A 23,208-nucleotide genomic window follows, 5' to 3' on the forward strand; every position below is an offset into this window, starting at 1 on the left:
TTAATATGTATGATTTCATTAGTTTATTTAATGTGCTACGATGTTGTAAATTGCGTGTATCTTAAGAACAGTTAGCAACAGGAGAACCTGGAGAAAAATCTCACATTGGAAAAGCACAAAGAATAGAAAATAGTTGAAATGAGAAGATAAAAATTTGATCGGAAATCTACAGCGCTTTCTCTGAGCCACTTTGAATTAATATTTTGAGGAGCAGCACACATTTTCTCACTTGGCCCGGTCCAGATTAGGGACTGGCTTCGAGGAGCAAGTTCCCTTGCTCATTTGGTCCGATCTGGATTAATTAATTTTCGTGGAGCAGGTTCCCTTGCTCATTTGGCCATCTGAAATAGTATGACTCTCAGGAGCAAGAACAGTTTCGAGATTCTTTCTTTATAGAACATTATATTTAAGATTTTTTTAGGTATTCAAGTTTTGAATGCCTAAAAAAAATCTTAATTGATGCACGTTAATAAAAATTCGACTGAGAGTTAACCACTGTATCAAGCGAATAAATTTCATTTATAGTTTCATATGGTGTTAATAGCTAACATAAATTTGGAATGAAGTAATTTTGTATGAAATGTTTCTTTATTGAGAAAGAGAGAGAGAGAGAAGGGGGGGGGGGATTAAGACTTCAAAGTTATCCGAATAAATGGAGCGGTCTCTTTTAGAAGTTCCCTCCAAAATGTTCATTGTACCATTTTACTTCAAATGTGTTCTACCACTAAGATTCCACTCTTAGGGTTCGCAATGGCTTTTAGGGATTTCTAAAACTGTCGTATCCCTCAGAGATTACCAATAAAGCCTTCATGACTTATCTGTTTCATTTTCGCCTCAACGACTAACATTCTTAGTGGATTGTTGCTAAGGTGATGATGCTTGCGTTTTTATATCCCCTCTTGTTTCCTATCCCTCTACTTCCACTTAAAAGAGTATACAAAAAAAAAAAAAAAAAAAAAACTACAATAACCTGTTGTGCAGAGATGTTATCTGTACTATGCCACGCTTGTGGTGGGGGGAAATAACAATAGAATGACGCCTACACATGTTATCTTTCTGCACCTTCTTCGTGGGGGGTTAAAATGATAAATAATGTCTGTTCAGGAAGGCATGCGTAGTTTTACATTATCAAAAAATTTAAATTACAAAGGAGTCGTTACAATGTATATATTATAATGCGTAAATTAGAAGCTCAATTATTGTTTTTACTTTCATCATTCTCGTAAACCGGTTGGAAACAGGGTTTTTCAAGCAAATCACTTCAACTTTATGCATGAATCTGTCCGAGCTGGCGTTTACTTGCGCGTGCGGGCGTGTTGGCGTTTATAACATTTTAACTATCCTTGACTTCCGAACTATTCATGTCTCACTTGTCATTAAAATAAGGTGGATCCTCCCTAAATGCCGTGTGCGTAGATATTATTCTGCTACATATTACACCCTGTATGATATCTGCGTGTTCAATGGTAAACAATGGATTTGATCCATTGTTGAGTAACAATAGACAAAAAAAAAAAAAAAAAAAAGGATTTCTTCTGATGAAGTCAAATATGATGAAGTTGATTAAATACAAACTTATAAAATAATAGATCATTTCTCTCTTTTTATAAGTTTGTATTTAATCGCATTACAATAAAAGTGCAATAGCAAGTTAACCCATGCCGAAGATTGCATTCTCTTAAACACCTGATCCCTTTCGAAACGTTTAGAGCAAACTTTGTTTGTCTGTTTGGACTGTTTTGTTATTTTCAATCAATAAAAATTTATTATCCTTTATTTTAATTAATCATTTTAGATTTCTCAAGACATGTTTACAGTTAATCGTCCTTAATTAATATTCTGGACTGAGGAGGAGTAACCCTGTTTTAAAATAAACCATAAGTTCCACGCATGTTTAAACCGGAATGCAGAAATCTCTTTCTCTCTGACTGAAATGACCTTCACAGCATGACATGCATTTTTAAAATTAGTGCACACGTGAAAACTAAACACACACAATCACAAAACACCGAATATACGCATGAATTATGTTCGGGGACGAAATAATAGAGAAGGTAACAGAAAATTCCTTCAAGGACACACTTGAGCATTATTTCGCGAACTGAAATAGTTAATTGGTGGGTGGGAAGTGTCCTAAAAACAACCAAATTCCATTCTCCTGAATCGGTATTAAGATGACAAGAAACATGTAGCTTCGACAAGACAAAACAAATCTGTGAAAGATAATCTTATTTAATCTTCTTTATGCAAGCAACAACATTAACCTAATCTTAAGAATGTTAATGGTATATTAACATTCTTAAGATTAAGTTCAAATGTTAATAATAATAACAACATTAGCAGTAACTTACAATAACATAGATAGTTTTTTCTTTTGAAAGTTCATGTTATGATTTCTTTATGCAAACAATAACATTATTAACACGAAGTTATATTAATGGCATTGTTATGCAAGTTATTGTTAATAACAATCACATAAGCCACATTTCTCTTTTGAAAGTTATTGTTTTCTTTATGCAAACAACAACATTTACTTAATGTTAATAATGTCAATGTTATATTAACGTTATTGTTAATAACATTAACAATAACTTACCATAACATAAATAAGTTTTAAGTGAAAATGTTATTGTCTTCTTTATGCTCACAACAGCATTAACTTAATAACGGTAAAGTTATATTAATGTCGTGGTTAATAACATTAACTTACAATAACATAAACCCCTTTTCTCATTGGTGTTCATCAAAAAGAAAAACGTTTAGTGTGTTACTATAAGTTGGTCTATTCTAAGAAATCTGCGTATAACACTTTTTACCCAGATTGCAAATTTAATGTTAAGTATCACCTTTCAATGACTGGTTATTCAGAATATTAATCCGGGTTACCATAGCAATACTCCAGTATATTCATTATTTTTAATTCGATGAACTTTTTTCTAATGCTGATTCAAAACTTTATCGTAATAGTAGACACTACAAGCGCTGTCTGGTGAACGATACCATAAACAGTGCAAAAAATATTCCAAAATCTTATTACATCAGTACAAGTGTGGTGTGTTACTCTCTGTCATTCTCTTTTCTTCTCAACAAATATACAATTCAAGATATCTAGCATATCCAATATCAGGTGTCTTTGATCATTTATTTTTTAAAAATATTATTTGCATACACGTAGTTAATGACTATCATTGGATAACGACATTTTGCGGGGGGAATTAAAATCTCAACTGGGACTCACTGTTCAATACCTGCCAACAGTGGTTTTGTATTTGTCTGTTGACAACCAAAGTTGTACCATCTAACTGTAATGAGAATAACAAGACGGTATCTTGCTCACGGAGTGGGAATAAATACACAGCGAGGGTACAAAGATTGAAACAGATTAGTAACCTAATATGATAAAGAAAGCCGTACTGTTTCGGATCCGCGTACTCCTTTCTTGTCTTCTGAAAAAAGACCCCAGTGATAGATGTAAGTAACCTTTCTTATCTCCGTAATTTGGACGTAGCAAACATTTGCCATATAATCACGTCTTAACTAATGGGCACATAATTATACACGACTTCATAATCTTCCATCTGACTGCAATTATTCGAGATTTCCTAATGACAACATTCTTATGTAACTCTACGAAAAGACATCTGTAACGCCCCCTGACGGTCTACAGGTTGAACTTGTCACGCTTCTATTTTTTTAGCAATTTGACTTATCAGATTTTCTCATCAATCGGAAACAAAGCAGATCCTTTGTGTTGTTGTTGTTGTTGTCTCAAAGCTTGATTTAAGAAAGAATCGAAAACTAGTTTTTATGTCAGAGACGATTCGCTTCATTTAGAGTAATGATGAGTGGTAAATGTCATTCATCTATAAAATCCAAAGAAAAAGAAAAAAAATCTTTATATTATGCAATAGTGTTTTTTTTTTATATTAAAATATTGAATTTCGTTTGATTCATTATTGATGATTCCATTATCAATATCAATCATTATCAATGATAATGACCTGTTTGTTGTTATGAACTTCAACAATAAAATAAACAATGAAGTATTGTTAAGGGTTTTAATACTACAAATGATAATATCACAGAATGGAGACAGCATGTTTTTCATTACTGACCGTAAAACATGTTTTAATTCATTATATTTACCCTTTGTCCTCCTGATGTGAGCCAACAAGGCACGAAACAGGAAAGGAGGGAGAGAGAGAGAGAGAGAGAGAGAGAAAGCAAAAAAGAAAAATCTCTTATAATGTTTCCTTGTATCTCAAAAGGAATTCGAACCCAGGTCTTGCCAACCAAATTACCCAGGGGGAGAAACATATATGACATATCTTGGATAATAACTGGTTAGAATAGATGACGCTCCAAACACTAACTGAAGTTTGGTGTCAGTCAGAGTAACTTGATTTCCTCCGATCTGTTAAAAAAAAAAATCCAATTGGAAATTTCATATTTTAGTGAATAGCACCTTTTATTTTCCCCCTTCCTGTTAAAATTACAGCATAAAAACTGTGTGGCCTTCAATGGTGGATTTTAAAATAGGGAGCAAGATTACAGTAACCATTCATATGGGATGATTGTTATCAGTTGGTATGTGTCGCTTTTTTTTTAAGATTCCACCGATAATTTAATTCCACTGATAATTTAATGGGATAATATTCCTCATAATTTTGTAATTCAGCCAACGACATCAGCTCTGATAGTAGTAATTTGTAAAAATTAATGTCCAAAGAAAATGTCCAATCCGAAGATTACAAACTTTTGTGTTCATTTTCTTCTTTTGTTGAATTTCCGCTGTTTAAACAGTTATGGATCCGATTCTAAATTATTGTCGGGGTTTCCGTGGGCTATAATTTTTAAACCGGAAAGAACCAAATAAAACTGCTTACGGAATTTGAAAGTGGAACTCAAACAGTTTTAGATTTCAACGCTGCACTCGCTGAATTGATAATGTGATGTCATACTTCAAAATGGCGACAGTTCAAGAGAAAGCAATGTGAGTATTTTGATATTTCGAAACAAAGTCCGTTATCACAACGCAACCTCGTTACAGAACTCAGTTTGGAAAACATTCATCTTTAGATAAAGCTATCCGACATTGGTAAAAGCAATTTCAAGAGACTGGCAGTGTTCAGCATCAAAAAGGAGTTTTGAAAACCTAACATTTCGCAGGCATATGCTGATCGCATCGAGGAAGCATTTTATCGAAGCCCACAAAAATCATCTATGAGCTTCTTTGCAGTTGGGTATACCACAAATTGAAGGATTGGTCATAACCTACGTGCCTACAAACTGCAGATTGTGGAGGCTTTATAGCCGTACGATAAACCCTCGTTTCTAATTTGGCCAAGATATTTTGTCAAAAGTCGAAGCTGATGAAAATTACTTTTCGAGATGGATATTTAGTGATGATGCAACGTTTTGCATATCAGGGTGTGCAAGGTAAATCGTCATAACTACAGAATATGGGGATCAGAAAACCTTCGTGCCTTTCCAGTATTCGAAAGAGATACTCCAAAGGCTAAGAACAGCAGGGAACTATCTGGACATGCTACAGCTGTATTTGTTTCCCCAGCTGGAAGCTCATCAGCCAAATGTTGTGTTCCAGCAAGATGGTGCACCACCATATTGGGCGCTTGTCCGATAATCTCTTGAGATCCATTTTCCTCAGCGCTTTGCTGGGCATGGTGGACCGATTCCGTGGCCTCTCTGCTCACCCAATATTACGCTGCTTGATTTCTTCCTATGGGAATACGTGAAGGACACTGTGTACCAAACCCCTATGATCTCCCTCAATGAACTGAAGACCAGAACTGTTGCTGCGAGTCACACCGCAAATAATGGAGAACACTTGGAGGGAAATTGATTATTGCTTGGACATCTTATGTTGAAGTTTGTTTAGCATTCTGCAGTATTGATTCTATAGGTAACAAAACGTTTTGAGTTAACTTTCATATTCTATAAGCAGTTTTATTTTTTTTTTTCCGGTTTGGAAATTATAAGCCGCGGAAAGCCTGACAATAATTTAGAATCACCTTGTATAATATTTAGAAATACTGACGTTACCTTAAGCTCACTGGAAAACACTTCTTTTCTTTTCTGTTATCATACTTTGAAAAAACTTAATGTTCTCAACGTAAACTTGTTATTCGACACTGAGTTGGTTATAAATTTCCACAGCGATTTGAATTATTCTACTCTGCATAATCCAGAAGGCCGAAATCAGAATAATTAGAGTAGAACTCTCATCCTCTATAAAAATAAATAAATAAAACTGGGGAATAAAACTGAATATGAAAATTACAGATGAATTTCCCTATTGACCGTTCCAGATAACATACTTGAGAAGAGAACACGAAAAAAAAAAAAAAAAAAGGAAGAGAAACTTGGGGAAGAACAAGTTGGGATCAAACTAAATAGGGATTGTCATCAGATTTTCACTTTAAAACAAATAGTTGAGAAATCACGGGAATATAACAAGGATCTGTATTTAAGTTTTTGTAGATCTGAAGAGTCTTATTTATGACAAGCTGCCAAGAGACGGAACACTACATTTGTGCAGTGTAAACGGGACAAAGCAGTATATAGTCTGTACATAAATCACCAGCTAAATTGAAAGAAATACAAGAAGATGGTTTATCGTAAGATCAGGTATAAGATGGTGCACGTTATCTCCACTGTTATTCATCAGTTATATCGGTCACATTATAAAGATAACTTACATTAAATCTAATATTGGAAATAATAAATTTAGCTCTGTATGCAGATGATGGAATACTTCTAATTAAATCATTAAAAATCTTCAGCTGTTTCACTAATTCATTGACTGCTGCAGCAAAGTTGGCCTGAAAATCAGAAATTACAGACAAAACATAAAACAGGAATATGAAAAACTTCAGATATTTCTAAATATCTAATCATATCAGATATGGAAATACTTAAATAGAAGAAGCAAAAAAAAAAAAACTGAATTGCTGGAGACATTGTATAAATGTTTACGGAATAAGAGGAAAATTATTCAAAACATTAAATCAGTAGTATACAAGACAGTGTTCAAAGCAATTTTAACTTATAATATCTGAGAGTTGGGTTAGAAAACCAAACAGCTGATCAAATATTGGAGACAATATTTGATCAGCATCAATGACAGAATCATATTAGAAATGAAAATATCAGGAAGGAAGTTGACATTGTTAGCATCCTGGAATGCGGGAGTACAGGGAGTAAAAACAAAATGGAAAAGGAAAAGTTAGTAGAAACGGGAGTCTGATGATAGAAAAAAAAAAAAAAAACCTAGAAGAAGACCAAGATGTAGGCAGATTGTTGCAGTACAATTGGTTTAGCAGGCCGAAATACATGACCTGAAAATATTAAGATCCTAACAAATAAGAGATGAATTTGAATAAAAACTGTTGATAGAAGTTATAAATTATGTGAACTTATTTATTTAGTACCATCAGAGTATCCTGTACATCCCTTGATGGAACATATCAGAAAAACGATGATTCACAGGCTATAATATGACACACACACACACACACACACACACACACACACACACACACACACACACACACACACACACACACACACACACACACACACACACACACACACACATGACAAATTTTAGGGCACATTTTCACAGGAAACGTATTATCATATTGTCGTATTGATGTGCGTATTTGTATGCGTCGCTCATCTGCTTCTATTTCCCTAATTCGTACACTTGCAAAGAGTGACAGAAGTACATTGTTTGGTAAGACCTTTGTTTGAATACCATTGAAGACAGAAGGAGCATTCTCGTGTGTTTTAAGTGAAGTTGGATTATCAGGTTTCAGACAAAGGAAATGGGAAGTGTTTTTCTGCCGTAAAATAGACTAACAAAACGTTGTTGACGCATAAATAGACTCGCCTCATCATCTCAGTTACATTGGTGCTAACTCAAAATAATTTTCCGCATACTTATTGCCCCTTCTCTCTCTTTCTTACTCAATATCCCTCCGTTTATCCTTATTTTTGCTCTCCTCAGCACCCTTTGAAAAGTAAATTGTGTTTAAAATTAATTCGGTGTATGGAATAAATGGAATATAGACCTGAAATTAAAATATCCGGCTATACCAGTAGCTGTATGGATTTATCGTAATGGATAAAATTATTGTCAATCTTAAGTGTCCACTAAATTCATTAGTTTTGGTATTCTTGGTAGTGAAACGAGTTCATTGACCTTCGGCATGTCGTGAATCTGAAATGAATTGACATTTAATGTTTTTTTTTTATTTTTAGTTTTAATAAAGCTGTTTTTAAAATACTGAAGGAATGAAGACCACTAAATATGGCATTCATAATCTAAGAGATTCTTTTCCCTGCTAGCAATCAGACATATTTCTTTCGTTTCTCACTAATTTTGTTTTTAATTAGTATAATTATTCTTACGAAAAAAAATCTTATTTTGAAGCGGCTTCTTTCTATTTTCCATCCAACATCTTATTCGTTCCCTAGATCGTATTGATCTTTCTCTCTCTCTGTGTAACACCATCGGAAGGCGATGGTGTCTAGCCAAGCCTGCGATTTGCTCACCTCGGAACGACCAGTTTCAAAAGACCAGCTGCTAGCTCAGAAGAGAAAAATGAGGTCTTGGAGAAATCTTGCTTAATTTCTTTTTAATGACAAAACTACGATGCAAACTGCTAGTTTTGAATATTTGCCAAAAGTCGCTTGAAGGAAAAAAAATAAAATAAAATAAAAAAGAAGGGAAAAAAATGAAAGTGGAAGAGAACTGTTCTGTAATTCCATTCGCTTATCGCCAAGAGTAAAAAAAAAAAAAAAAAGCGAAAAAAATTGAAAACGAAGATTTTTCAGAAACTAGTTAGTATCGTGTTTTTAAAAAAAAAAGTATGAAGATTTTAGCTTCGAATGGGAATTTTTTTTTTTTTTTTTGCTGTCATTTATAACTCATTAATAGCGGAACCGGAACTTCCTTCCTACTGCTTTTAAACAAACATTAAACAGAACCTATACTTGTAATTCTGAGATTACTATTACGATAAAAAAAAGTTGCATTAAGACCAACTAGAACGAGTTAATACCGAAATGCAATAATTCGTTCTCTTATAATACGACTATTCGCTCTCAAACAGTCTTCGGCTTGTTTTAACATGAATTGCGTTACGGTTGTTGTTGTGAAAAGCAAATCGATGTGTGTTTGAACCCCCCCCCCCCTTACATGCTTTCATCGCTGTTCATTTAGAGAATTCAAAATGATTTCATTGTGCAAATGGGGATGAATAATAAATCACGTGTTGAAAAATTAGAGAGATTGAAAAACAGCCAAATCATCACTCGTTGAATAATTTAAATACATTGTTTGATTGAGCAACCAATACCTGAGGAAAAAAAATTCTTACAGCGTGAACAATTAAGTACTATTTATTGGTACTATGGTACTCTGATTTCAAATAGATTGGAGTTTAAACTTCGATTAACATACTAGTATTTCCCAGATGTCATTTTTTAATTTCATATTGAAATGTAAATATGAAAGACAAGAATCGAGTCATTGTCTTTCTGCACAAACAGTATTTATATTTTTCTCTGGTTAAAGATAACTAACACAACTTTATCTCTTCTTCCAGTGGTCTGTCACGACGATAAACCTTCCTATGCGATCAGCCAACTCACCTTCCTTAATGGTTCTTTGCACCCTGTGTGTGTGTGTGTGGGGGGGGGGGGGGGTCGAACAAGTCTTTCCAAACAGAAAACATCGTTTTCGACAGAGGCTCTTCTAAGACCACTTTAAGGTTGTTAGTTAATTTATGATTTCAGTTTGGAATTGTAGAACACGATTCTTCTATGTAATCCTCAGAAATTCTGTGTATTATTATTAGCTTTAAACCTTCAACGTGCATTTCTGCAGTATAATTATATTGCTAAGGCAAGGGAAAAGCGGTATTGTTGTGATGTCATTGTTTATTACATTGTTGACGTAAGTTTTTGCCCTCTTCGTTTGCTTATAAATTTCAGGATGCACGATGTTACATCATGTCGCATACATACTCATTCATCAGTATGTATGTACATTTAAGCATTCAAGTGGATATCTAGCATTGTGCGCCACTGGACATTGAAGAGCTCAACTTAGTTGACCAAATTGGTCAACTATTGCTAATAATAATGGTAATTACCTGCATGATTTCTATTCAGAACATGGACTAGTAATTAACTAATATATCTATATGCACATCACAATATCGATAGTGATGTGCATATATATAGTCACGTGTACTGATAAGATGAATGAGAATCTGATTGAAAAAAAAAATTTTTTTTTTCAGAAAAGTCACCGCAATCTTAGATGAACTATAGACTGAAATAAATATTATCTGAGTAAAAGCAAAAGAATATGAAACAATTAAACCTTTGAGAATGAATGAATAGTAATCTGAAGGAAATATTGATTGACTCGATATTTGATGAAGTTATATAAAGATAGAAAAATAAGAACTCCATGTAGGGCACAACACGTTTAAAAAAATCCACGAAAAAAAGGAATCATCTACAATTTCTAATTAGAAAGTCAGCATATAGAGAACCGGGATATAGAAAATCAAGCGTTGTGTAAAAGTAGCTAAATAGAAGCTATGAGACAGTTATCAAAATTATCTAGTAAGTAACTATTACGAAGGTGGCCAAAGGTTTCAAGTTTTGAAGACTATTGAAAAAGCTTATAATAGACAAAGTACAACAAAGGTAATCTAAGATCACAAAGACTATATAAATCTGAACGTAAAGATATTCTAGATGTCTGGAGTAATTACTTTGAAAGACTGTTAGATGAGGCAAGCCGTGACAGAAAATATTCCAGAGGAATACAAGCAGGAATCATTTATTAATACTTGAGATAGATAGAAAAAGCCATCACAGAATCGAAATGTGAAAAGGGCAGCTGAAGGAGATGATATTCGACCCAAAATGCTGAAATATGGAGATATAAAAGTTTTACAGTGGCTGCCCTGCATAATTCAGAAGGTCGAATTTTGGATGATTGAAGTAGAACTCGTATAATACTCACCATATAAAGGGAAATATGACTGAATGTGAGAATTGCAGAGAAATTTCCCTACTGAGTGTTCCAGTTAAGATTTATAACATCTTAAGAAGAGGGCTGGGAAAGAACAACCTGGGTTTGGAGAGATTGTGTAGATTAGTTTTTTATTTTACAAGAAATCCGGGAGAAATCATGGAATATAACAGGATTCTATAAGTTTTGTCAGTCTGAAAAAAGGTATATGAAAAGGCACCAATAGAAAAGCTATTCAAACATTACAATTATATCGCGTAAATGTTATATTATACTAAGCCTATAGATTGCTTATTATAATGTACTAAGCAATACTGATATGTGTATTAAAGTTGTGTACCAACAGTTAGAATCGAAAGAGGTACAAAAAGGTAGTTTGGTATAAATCGTAGTAAGGCAGAAATTTTAAGCTTAGCTTAAAGATATTTAAGCAGATGATGTTATTATTTTAACAAAATTTTTGCAGACCTTCACGGGTTTTTCGCTAAATTATGTAACCGCTGTAACAAATTTAATATAAAAATTAGCAGAAAATACTAAACAGACAGAAAAACAGAACACATCAACAATTCTCGGTATGGAATAGAACAGATTACACATTTTAGCTATTTAGAAACAATTTTTCAGTGAGGATGGCAGTTAAACTGAAATTAGATAATACAACAAACAAAGTAGGTATTGGTAGGAAAGTCAGAGGAATTAATTTATATAGGATAAGAGAGACATTTGCCAAAACAATAAACCAGCAGTATACGAGATAATGTGTAAAGTGATTTTAACATATAAATCTGAGAACTGGATAAGAAATAACAGTCAATCAAAGAAGATATATCATATGTATGACAGTATGAGAGTTCTCACCGAAATTAAATGAGTGAATAGATAAATAGAGGATATTAGGAAGGAACTTGACATTGCTAGCATTCAACAGTGTGCGATCAGAGCTAACCTAAGGTACTAATCCACCTTATTATTCTAAGGTGGCTTAGTAACCTAAGGTACTAAGGTTACTAAGATTAAACAGAATGGTAGCTAGAAGATTATCAAAACAGATGTTTGAAACAAAAATAACAAGAAAAGATGTAGAAAGATCAAAATAACAGATATGAGCTGATTGAATCCGAGACTTGACAAATAATAGACCAATCTGGAAGAGGTCATTAATCGGAGGGTATTTGTATTTGACTACTATACTTTCTGGTTCATTCCTTTACGGTGTATATCAGAAAAAAATGAAGAAAACCAGAAAAATTGAAGTGAACAACCGCTCACTGAGATAATGTCTTGTATAACCAAAAACAAACTCATAAAATGAGCAAAAATGTAATTGTTGCTAAAATCAACATAAGCCTATTAATTAGGTTATCTTATTTGTTGCCAAAGTATTTCATTTTGAGTCAGTAAAGTTTGATAAGAAGCGAATCACTCCATTAACTTAACGAGATGAAGTTCTGTCATCACCCTTGTTAGCCACAAGGGCCTCATCAACTTTCTAAGAATCACGTGATCTAAAATTCTTCTCTCATTCCTACAATAAAATACAACTTAGATAAAGTTTTTTTTTTCTTTCCTCACTCTAATGAGCCCATCTGGGAAGTAGATTACGCTAAAGATTTCGAAACTTTGCAAACTTAAAATATCGGAGACTGCGCACAACATTAGGGTAATCAATCTTAAATTATCGTATTATATTTAGCTTATACTTACAGTGATTAATTATCTCGTATGCTCAGAAGCAAAAAAAATCCTCATCAGCAATGCGTATCCACTGTAAACTCAATCTTATTTAACGTTATTAACTTTGAACTTGTCTTAGTAAGTTTGCACTGCATCCGATGATCTTTTAAGGAATGCGCCACGTGCATTTCCTAATGAAGCACAAATACTGCAAGCGAAATGACTGATTCCATTTACAATTATGGCGATACATAATTAGCAAAATTCTCTCTCTGTGTCTCGCTAAGAAGGAGAATGAGAGACCTCGACTATGGGGTTTAGCTTAAGGACTGAAGATATTCCAGTCTCATTACAACTATTGGAGTCTCCTTGCTCTGCATTTGAACATTTCCTAAGTAATTATAATCTAGATTTAATAACTAGAATGCCAAAGATTTTCTATGTACTAATTATGATCTTGCTAAGGCTGAGAATATTTGGCGCAGTTACCGGCCATACTAAATGGAAAATGAACCCTTTTGAATATTAAATATGCTGAATATGTAGCTTGCTTTGTCAGCCTTTTGTGTTATGAAAGCGATTATATTAAGAGAGAGAATTTTCTCCTGGCCAACTACGATTGAAAAGCTATGATGGATTACGAAATAATAACCTGTATTGCGACTGGGAATAAATCAGGATAAAAATTAAGAATTAACCGTATTAGATTAACATATACAAGATGCCGGTGTCTACTTATTACAGAGACAATTGGTCTAAAATACGTATAAATATATATTACAAAGTTTAATATATTACGCTGAGGTCTAAACATTTTTATTTTGGTTTTTAACGGCTTCTTAACCATTAATCGTCAGGTTGTATTCAATTAATAAAAAAAAATAAAACGGATTTATTATATTGAAAATGCTACTAATTAAAAAAAAAAGTTTTAATCATTACTCATAAACACTACATCAGTCAAACCTTAAAGATAAGAAAATAACCAGCTGGATTAAAACAGGATCATTATTGGTCGCATTGCATTGTTGGTAGATATCTTACAACTTTATCCATGACGTTTGTCTGTTGGCACAACAACAATGAAAAGTACGAGTATATAACAGCAGAAGACAAATATATATATATATATATATATATATATATTCCTATACTAGAAGAATATAGTCCTCCAAAGCTTGACGATGATGTACGATAGTTTTATTGTTATTAGTGAAAGCTGTGTATAAGACGAATTTGGCTGATATTTTGCTGATTCATATGCAGAGTAATTAATCACTTGCGTTTACTAATAAGCAGTCAGAGAGTCTGCACGGTTCATAATTATAGCGTTCTGCCAAATGCGTGGATGATATATTTGATAATAGCAAAGGATTTGGGTGTTATCCACAATTCCAACCTCGCAAGTTTGTCCAGTTTAGGAGAACGCTACGATTATCATGCTATCCCTGGAGTGCAATTCATAAAAACAACTTCAAACATATGAAAGCCTCCTCATATAACGTACACAAAAAGGGAGGTAGGAGTGGGGGAAAGGTCTATTTCCACCCTGAAATTTCTGGAGAATAGTAAAAAAGGAATATTTGTGGTGAGAATTTTTAATTTTCTAAGAGTGTGATGTAGGATGAAGGAACTGATATTTTATTTTATTTACTTATTTTTTTAAATGTGATTAGCAAGATAAATTAATTTTTTTTCCCAAAATAATGTTCATTATTGTTAAATTTATTAACTTTCTATCGTCTGCAATAAATCAATCAGAAATGTTTAACAATAATCATTCATTTTGCTATCGTGTTTTTTTAAAATCAGAAATGTTTAGCAGTAATTAATTTTTTATTATCATTATCTGCTTTTTTAATATGTTTAATAATAATTAACACAACAGATATTTGGATTATAAGACCATAGGTTTAATACATATATGTACACATCTGTCGACTAGTTTCACTAGCAAAACTGACTAGCTTTGTCAAGACTAAACGGTGAAAAAAACTAATAAATGCAAATAAAAAACGAAGGCATGCAGCAACGGTTTACAACAAAATTGGAAGGCACCGCGTGACGTGGTATGAGTTAAGTGATATACTTCAGTCATTATTATAAATACGCGTTACATAGTTTTTGGCGTACTGTAGTCCAGCTAAACATCATGAATTAATAAGATTTTTCCACATAACCTTTAATATTACTTATTATCATCAATTCCCTTTTTCGGATATACTTCTCAAAAGACTAGAGAATGAAGATGTTAAACTTACTATATACGAGAAACCCACTGATACTGGACAGTTCCTCCATTATTCTTCAAATCATCATCATACACAAAAATGCAGCAGCATCCATATGCTACGAAACAGAGCCCACAACATAGTCAAAGCCGAAGAAGACATATGTACAGAATTTTCCCACATCTCCAAATCTCTTTCTCAAAATGGGTATCCTCTAAACTTAACCAATAAAATGCTCTATAATAACAACCTCCAGTAACAACGCATAGCAACTCAGTACATATCAACCATTGCCATACCCTATGTCTCCAATAAAATAGCTAGAATTTTAAAATCTTATAACATCAGAATAGTGTTTAAACCGATCGATACCACGAGACAGTTTTTAAGGTCCTCTAAAGACAGTGTTCCTTTTTTCAAATATGCAGGTATTTACAACATACCTTGTACGTGTGGACTATCCTACATAGGCCAAACTTCGAGAAGCTTAGAAATTAGACGGAAGGAACATGTCGGAGACGTTAATCAAAACAGAACAGACACCTCAGGTTTGGCGCATCACTTCTCAACTTCAAACCACGTTATAGATTGGGATAACAGCTCAATGCCATACACAGAGGAAGATTACAGATGTCGAATATTTAAAGAAGTGGTCCTACGAACAGGAAACAACCTTAATAGATAGAAACCAAGGAGTAATATTAAAGGATATATGGAAAAATCTTATTAACTCATTAAGTTTAGAGGAACTACAGTACGCCAAAAACTATGTAACGCGTATTTATAATAATGACTGAAGTTTCTCGCTTCACGCATACCATTGCACGCGGTGCCTTCCAATTTTGTTGTCTAGCCGTTGTAAACCGTTACTGCATTCCTTCTTTTTTTTTTTTTTTTTTTGCATTTATTAGTTTTTTTCACCGTTTAGTCTTGACAAAGCTAGTCAGTTTTGCTAGCGAAACCAGTCGACGAATTTGTACATATATGTATTAAACCTATGGTCTTATAATCCAAATATCTGTTGTGTTAATTATAGTTAATAAAGACCAAATATAACTTTTCAACATGTTTAACAATAATCGTTAATTTTGCTATCGTCTGCTATTTTTTTTAAAAAAATCAGGAATATTTAATAATAATTGTTAATTTTGCTATCGTCTGTTATTTTTTTAAAAAAAATCAGGAATATTTAATAATAATTGTTAATTTTCCTATCATCTGCTATTTTTTTTTAAATCAGGAATATTTAAAAATAATTGTTAATTTTGCTATCGTGTGCGTTTCTTAATCAGAAATGTTTAACTATAAATATTGCTAACAATAAATGCTATTTGAAGCATTATTAAACCATACATTACAATAAATGACAATTCTTTTTTATCAGTAGCTCAATGAATATTTTTTGTTATTGAAAAAAAAAAAAGTTATTACAGTCACAAGACGTTAAGTGTTCGATTTAATGTCTTGTGAAAGGAATTTCTTTTGTTAAGTTGAACACTTAACGATAGTTAATGATATGATAGAGTTGCTAATATTCTCTACATACTACGTAATACTTTCTTCTGAGTTTCCAGAAGGAAAAACAATACACTGATAACTTTTGTAGGCATTACTTAAATATTTCTTTCCTTAATAATGAATCCTTAGTCTATCCACTAATATTATTAACATTAATATACTATTAGTGTGCAGCCATTTCTGGATCATATTAAAAAAGTTCTAGTTTGAGCTAAATAATGCATTGCTTTTTTTTTTTTTTATTGATATCATACTTGGATTTCGTTAATAATCACATGTTGATTTCATCAAGGATTTGACTTCTCTCGAGTCACCTCTCTTAAGCTAATATATCAACTATAGAATTCCTTGGCATCTTCACAAAAAAAAAAAAAAAAAATCTATCCGAATCTTGCTTAAAATTTTCAACGGCTTAAAGCATTTTCTGACTAAAAATTATAGTGCAAAACTTAGCCAAAGGTATGCATTCCATTGTCTAATAAACACTTTATCAATTTGAAGTTACTCAATGTAAAGAACAAAGAAAATAGTGACGATATTTTGAGGAACTGGCCAAGAGTTAAATCACAACTTTACTTACTTCTTTTCTTTTATGTTGTTTAAATAATCCTTAAAGCTGTCATTTGCAACTGACAGAGTTGAGGAAACCTCTTCACATTGCTATCTGAACCACATTGTAGAAGATATCAAGAAAGATGACTGCGGTAAGCTATTCCCAAGTAGGTCGCCAACATCTACCTTAAGGGATCTCTCCGACTAGCTCTAGTAGCCTTTCCCGGTACACTCCGTAACTGTTGTGTGGCCTCAACCAAGTGGTTGTCTGTTAAAATCGCTATTGCACCCATACAGAAGTCCACACGTACTAGTCAAGATGGGAGGGAACCACATAAATTTACGGCATCGTTTAGCCCTAAACAAAAGCCAACAGCGTTGTCCAACGTGTTAACGGGAATGCCCTTTTTACTGTAAACCCCCGTACTAACCCCATTTCCTTCCGCCCCCCCCCCTCTTGTAAAAGAATTATTGTTTCACATACGCTGTGACCAGCCATGCCGGTGGTCACACTAAATCTGCCACCAACTCCAGTACTTACAGTTATTTGTAAGGGAGGAGTGCTTACAGATTAGCGAAACCTTTATGACCTAAAAATATATTACCAGGCCATCCTCCCCAGCGTATGCCTTCTTCATGCTTTGGAAATAAATTATCTTTTCACTTTCTACCCTCCCATTCTCCGTTTCATACTGTCGGGAGCAAAGCTTGGTAATTTGGCAGCCACATAGTTAAAAGACAATGTAGAATGGGGGAATGAAAGAGCAGGGAGTCATATTCCTGCAATTTATGGCTTGTTAATATCCATTTATTAGATAATAGACTACCAGCTTAACCCACTGGAAGTTCTCTTCTGTTGCAATGAATATCAACAGTGTGTAACAGGAAAATAATAATAATAATAAAAAAAAAAATCTTAGCGAAAAGACGTATCCCAGGCAACCGATTAGGTAGGATGGACATAAACATTTTTACGACCCTATAAATTTTTTTTTTTTTTTAGTGCATAGGACGTGCTACTGGTCGTTTTGTTTTTACATCTTTATTATTATTATCGTTCGTGAATTGTCTCTGACATTTTGGCGTTGAAAATTAACCCTTCTGTGTATATACAAAACACTTTACATAGTAACAAGCTGTATTAATAACGACAGACTTGTTTTGTTCCAGATTAGTTGACAAGATTTATGGCCACTATGGTCTTATGGTTCGCAGAATAAGTAACAAAAACAGAGTAACTTGAAATACTTTATTGGGTTTAAATTGCTTTTCTGTTTTTTTTTTTTTTTTAAGTGTTTAACACTTTATCTACAATGATAACGGTTTGGGTTAGCCTATTAATGGATAAATTGGAGTTACAAAATTAAAAACGGAAAAAGGGTAAAATAATAATAGCAATTAAATTTCGTATGACGGATGCTTTTTAATTACAAATATTTTTATAAACAATCGCTTTCTCTCTCATTTTCAAATCATTTAATCAATTTAAGATTTTTAAATATTTTAATCGTTTTAAACGTATATTCTACCTTTTTTTTTTTTTTTTTACAATAAAATCTATCCGAATCTTTGTTTGGAGTGAAAAAAAGAAACAAGTGATCTGAAATTCCCCACAAATAGTTTGTAAACTGTTTATTTATTCAACTCACACGAATGCTAACACCTTCACATATGTCTAGAACAAGTTGCTAACAGATAAGAAGAAAAGAGAGATCAGCAACTGAAAATTAAACCAAACGTCGACAGGCTTGTTTTACGAAGAGTTTGCTGCTTCTCAACAATCAAATGGTCTGTTTAATGAAGTTTTATAGGCGACTGAAGTACTAATGATGACGGTGTCTAAACTTTCTGCCGCTAACGGAAGGAGAATTACACTGGAAGTGTTTTAGTAAACAACCAGACAGACATACATGCAAAATGGCAGACTTAATCGATACGAATCCACTAATAGGACGAAAGAAATTCTGTTATGCAACGTTGATTTAATTTTATAACATGTTCGAGGAAGATCTTCTTTCAGTGATGGAAAAATATAAATAATTGGGTTAATAGATATGGATTTTGCTATTAAAATACCTATTATAATAACTATTGTTATTACTTTTACAGTAATCTAGTTAAATTAGATATTTAGTTACTACAGGGAGTTAATAGTTTTTTTTTTTTTTTGTAGATACTCCGGTCTGGAAATACGGTTGGAAAAATATTCCTGATGAAGGAAAAAGGAAGAAGATGAAACGTTTGAAAATAAAAATGATGCGATTTCAAGCCGGAAAAAGGTCTCTGAGGTTACTAGCCTTTTGCCGAATGAAAAGGAAGAGGAGTGCTCTTCAGGTGTTCAAATGTCTTTCTTTTCGTGCTAATGGCCTTAAGTGATACAATACAGATCTATAAAATAATAAAGAATAAGCAAAAGATTATAATTAATTATCTAATCAAGATAGTTCCAGGCTAGACAAGTGGAAGAAACTCGTCTTTAATTGAAAGGGAGATGGTAAATCCCGTTTTATTTTATAGCCGGGTCCGAAACTCGGATCGAAATCCATAGAGTTTCATGCCGGAAAAAAAAAAAAAAAAAAAAAAAAACTATCGGCGAGCCCAAGTGTAAATGATCACTTGGGTAGTACAACACCAGGGCAACTCCATGCAAAAAAACTCTTCTTTTGATCTTCATTATTCTGGCACAGCTGAAATGTCGCTCAGATATTTTCTACTTCCCCTCCCCCCTCCTCCTCCTAAGAAGAGTCTCCGCAGTCCAATGCTGATATGCGTTTGGTATCAGAAGAGACACCACGATCGACTAGTTCCAGTTTGCAGAGCGATGATATAAACTAGGAAAAGAAGTACTGGAAACGGATTTTATTTATAAATTAAAGGTGAGTATTAAATAATTGCAGCTATTATTTCATTTCATTTATTTTTCTTACATTTTCGGATGCAACAAACGGGTAGAGAAGATTTGAGTATATAGACATTTCTGAGAACACACACGATTGTTCCGCAGTTCTCAGGTTTGCGAGTGTGAATAAGGGAAAGTAAAGTAAATGGTCAAATTCTCACCCTAAAAACATTAATACAGCTACTATAGTTCTGAGATTTCAAATTGATATCAATTTGAAATTATCAATTTATGATTAATACTGTTATAATTAGTATGCTTGTAAAATTCCGACTTCCCGTTTTAATTTTAAAGATTCCGATCACCTTGAGCAGGGTGAGCCACTCTAGGTGATCTCCCCCCCCCCCCCCCATCATGGTTGATATCCCGGGAATGCAAGGTTTCCCCACCAGAGTTTAAAGCTAAACTTTCAATAACAGATTACAATCCTTATGGATTGTTTCAACTAAATGAATTGTTTAATCGTCAATTTCTCCTAAGATACTTAACTTTTTCTACTTCTGCAGCATTTTTTTACTTCCATGATTGAAGGGAGCGGCATTCCTCAAGACACTACAAGAGCAAAACGAAGTTTTGAATGAGCCAATAAATCTTATTTCAATTTGTTAAAGGGAATTAAAGGTTCTTTTAAAAACATCTTTTTATATTTATTTTGTACATACTTTTTTTCTTAAAATTGTGCAGACCTTTTTCATATACGGTTATATAATCCGCTTTCGACTACCAATAATACTCTTTAATCCGAGATAAATAGTCAGATAGATGCAGCAATTATTTTGCAATGTGGCAAACTCGTTTTGCGCCACCCCCCGGAAACATGAGTGCAATCTGCAGGAAATAGGCGGGAAAATAATGGCGAACCAATAAAACACAGCTGTGTGCCTGGAATCTGCTTTGGCTTGTTGAGAAGAATGGAAAAAAAAAAAAAATCCATAAGGAAAAGATAGTGAGCGAATCACTACTTACCCAGCTGACACCAATGGCCAAAAGGTGACAAAGTTATGGAATTTTTAGCAGCATTTCAGCCGCTATTTGACTTTAGTAGGCCTACTAAAGTTTTGTTTGGGGAGGGAAGAAAAAGAGGGATGGGATCAATGATTTACGCACTCGTATTGTTCTCAGCAGCTAACGATTTTATTTCCCAGAAGCATTCGATAGTTTTCTATTCTTTTTTTCCCTTTGTCTTATTATTTTTTAGCTTCGATATACATAGCTGTAATTTTATTCACTGAGTTCTCTATTCTCCGAAAATTATAAATGAGACCATTTTTTTTTTTTGTCTTCAAAATATCACGGACTCTCAACCAGTAATGGTGCAGTAATAGCACGGCTTTTCTTCCACGAAACTGGAGATTTAACAGGTATTACTGGTTTCATTGTTGCTTTAACAACTAACCAACTCGATATAATGTCACAAAAGTTCAATTACCATCCTCCCCTTCTCCTCCTGAAAAAATGACACAAATCCAACAAGAGGCAAAGTTTTCTTCGTCTTCGTTTTTTTTTTTGTTTTGTGTTTGTTTTTGTAATAACAAATCAATTATTTTGATTACTAATGATAAAAATAAACTCAGTGTATTAAATGTCATTGTCCAAATAATCTTTAGTGAGTCATCTCATTTTATCACTCGACTGAATTCTGCAGATCAGCAATGTGTTGTTTGAAGAATTCAGAAAGGTGTTGCTGATCTTCAGAATTCATATTCTGAACTTTGCTGATCTGCAGAATTCGTATTCTGCAGATCAACACGGTTTATATTTCAGAGTTTAGATTTTATATTTCAAGGTTCAGATCAGCAGTTTCCTATTCATATTCTGCAGGTCAACAACCTTGGTGATGTGTAGAATCTGAAATATGAAACTGAATATGAAATGTGAAGATTCAAAGTATTGTTTCTGATTGTTAAACAGTATTAATGTGAAGCCTTTAGAGCCTTTTCTGTTGCGCAAAGTTGGTTAAGAGACTTTAGAAGTCATTTAAGTACGAATCTTTTATATTTAATTCATCGATTGGTTTACAGTAAAGTCCTTGGATTGTTTTAAAGAAAAATGTTATTATAAGTTTCTCATGTAATAGATTGTTCAGGTGGCAAAGAAAAGAAAGATATCTAAACCTGTCTAAACATGAATAGAAATAATTCAAAGCTTGGAGAGACAGAAGTATATTTATTTCTCTTCTTCGAAGGCTTAAAGAACATCTTACGGAAATAGTTTATTTTTCTTGCACACTGAGTCAGCTATCTTTTCTTTTCTTCTCGCAGTGCCATTTTCACTGATAAATGGTCACTCTCTGCCTTATGAAATGCAGACGGTATATTTGGACGTGCAGACGAGGAGATGGAGGGGGGGAGTGAAATGTATGGTAGACATGATAGAATACCCTTGAGCTCCCGAGTAGAGAGTCTCGTGTCAAGTGAGGTACTCAGCTATTTCTCTCGGCGTTCGTTAAGCGTGAAAAACAAATAACTACTGCGCTTCTCATCGGGACTCCCAGTTCCTCTTATCATTCACCCCTGGGTCCACAGCCCACATGTCTCTCCGTAAACGACCCACCAGTGATTTTTCTCCCGGCCTCTTAATAGGTCATTTCACACCGTTCTCTAGACGTTATGGCTTCTGTGACTAGTCTCGGTACACATTACGTCTACTGGACCATTCACTACTAATATTGAGGGGGATTGCGGAGTACTCGGAGACTAGAGGAGGAGGAGAATGACGGGTGGGGGAAGGGGAAGAGAGGAGAAGATTCTCTGGTGTGGGTGCGGTTCTAGATTGTCACCTCTTGTTATTGAAACCCGCCCACGTATAAATCGTATCCGATGTGAATACACCTGCATGATATGGAGGTTGCAGCGATTGTTACGAGCAATCTCCACGATGGTTATTAGCAAATAATGGCTCGCTCGTGATACACACTCGCTCCTGACACGTTCCACAGTTCAATTTATCTCCCGCAAATAGAAAGAATAAATGATTACCCAAATTAGATTCATTTTCATACCGGTTTAAGTGAGAGTGAGTGAGACGACGAACACAAGTAATACGATGAAAGTAATTTGGCGATCATTTGCAGGACCCAGGTGGGTGAATTAATAAGATATGCTTAATATTAGGGTATCGATGATACAGTGAGATTAATTATAGGGCGAGGGATGTAATAAGTAAATAAAAAACGAAGTTTTATTTATTTATAATTAATTATTTATTTCGTTAAACTTATGTTCTCATTAGAAATGTGGCATACCAGGATTCTG

General features: G+C 33.7%; 1 long non-coding RNA gene across 1 annotated transcript in view; it reads left to right on the plus strand.

The window, feature by feature from the left end:
* LOC150099010 (uncharacterized) overlaps nt 1-23,208 on the plus strand; it is an 89,292-nt gene that overhangs the window by 8,044 nt on the left and 58,040 nt on the right. The window contains exon 2 of the long non-coding RNA XR_016549551.1: nt 19,229-19,931. This is a non-coding gene — a long non-coding RNA (uncharacterized LOC150099010). The remainder of the gene's footprint in view (nt 1-19,228; nt 19,932-23,208) is intronic.

Source organism: Typopeltis vanoorti, chromosome 15, assembly GCF_054136105.1.
Source record: "Typopeltis vanoorti isolate ZY-2024b chromosome 15, IOZ_Tvanoo_1.0, whole genome shotgun sequence".
Taxonomy (NCBI): domain Eukaryota; kingdom Metazoa; phylum Arthropoda; class Arachnida; order Uropygi; family Thelyphonidae; genus Typopeltis; species Typopeltis vanoorti.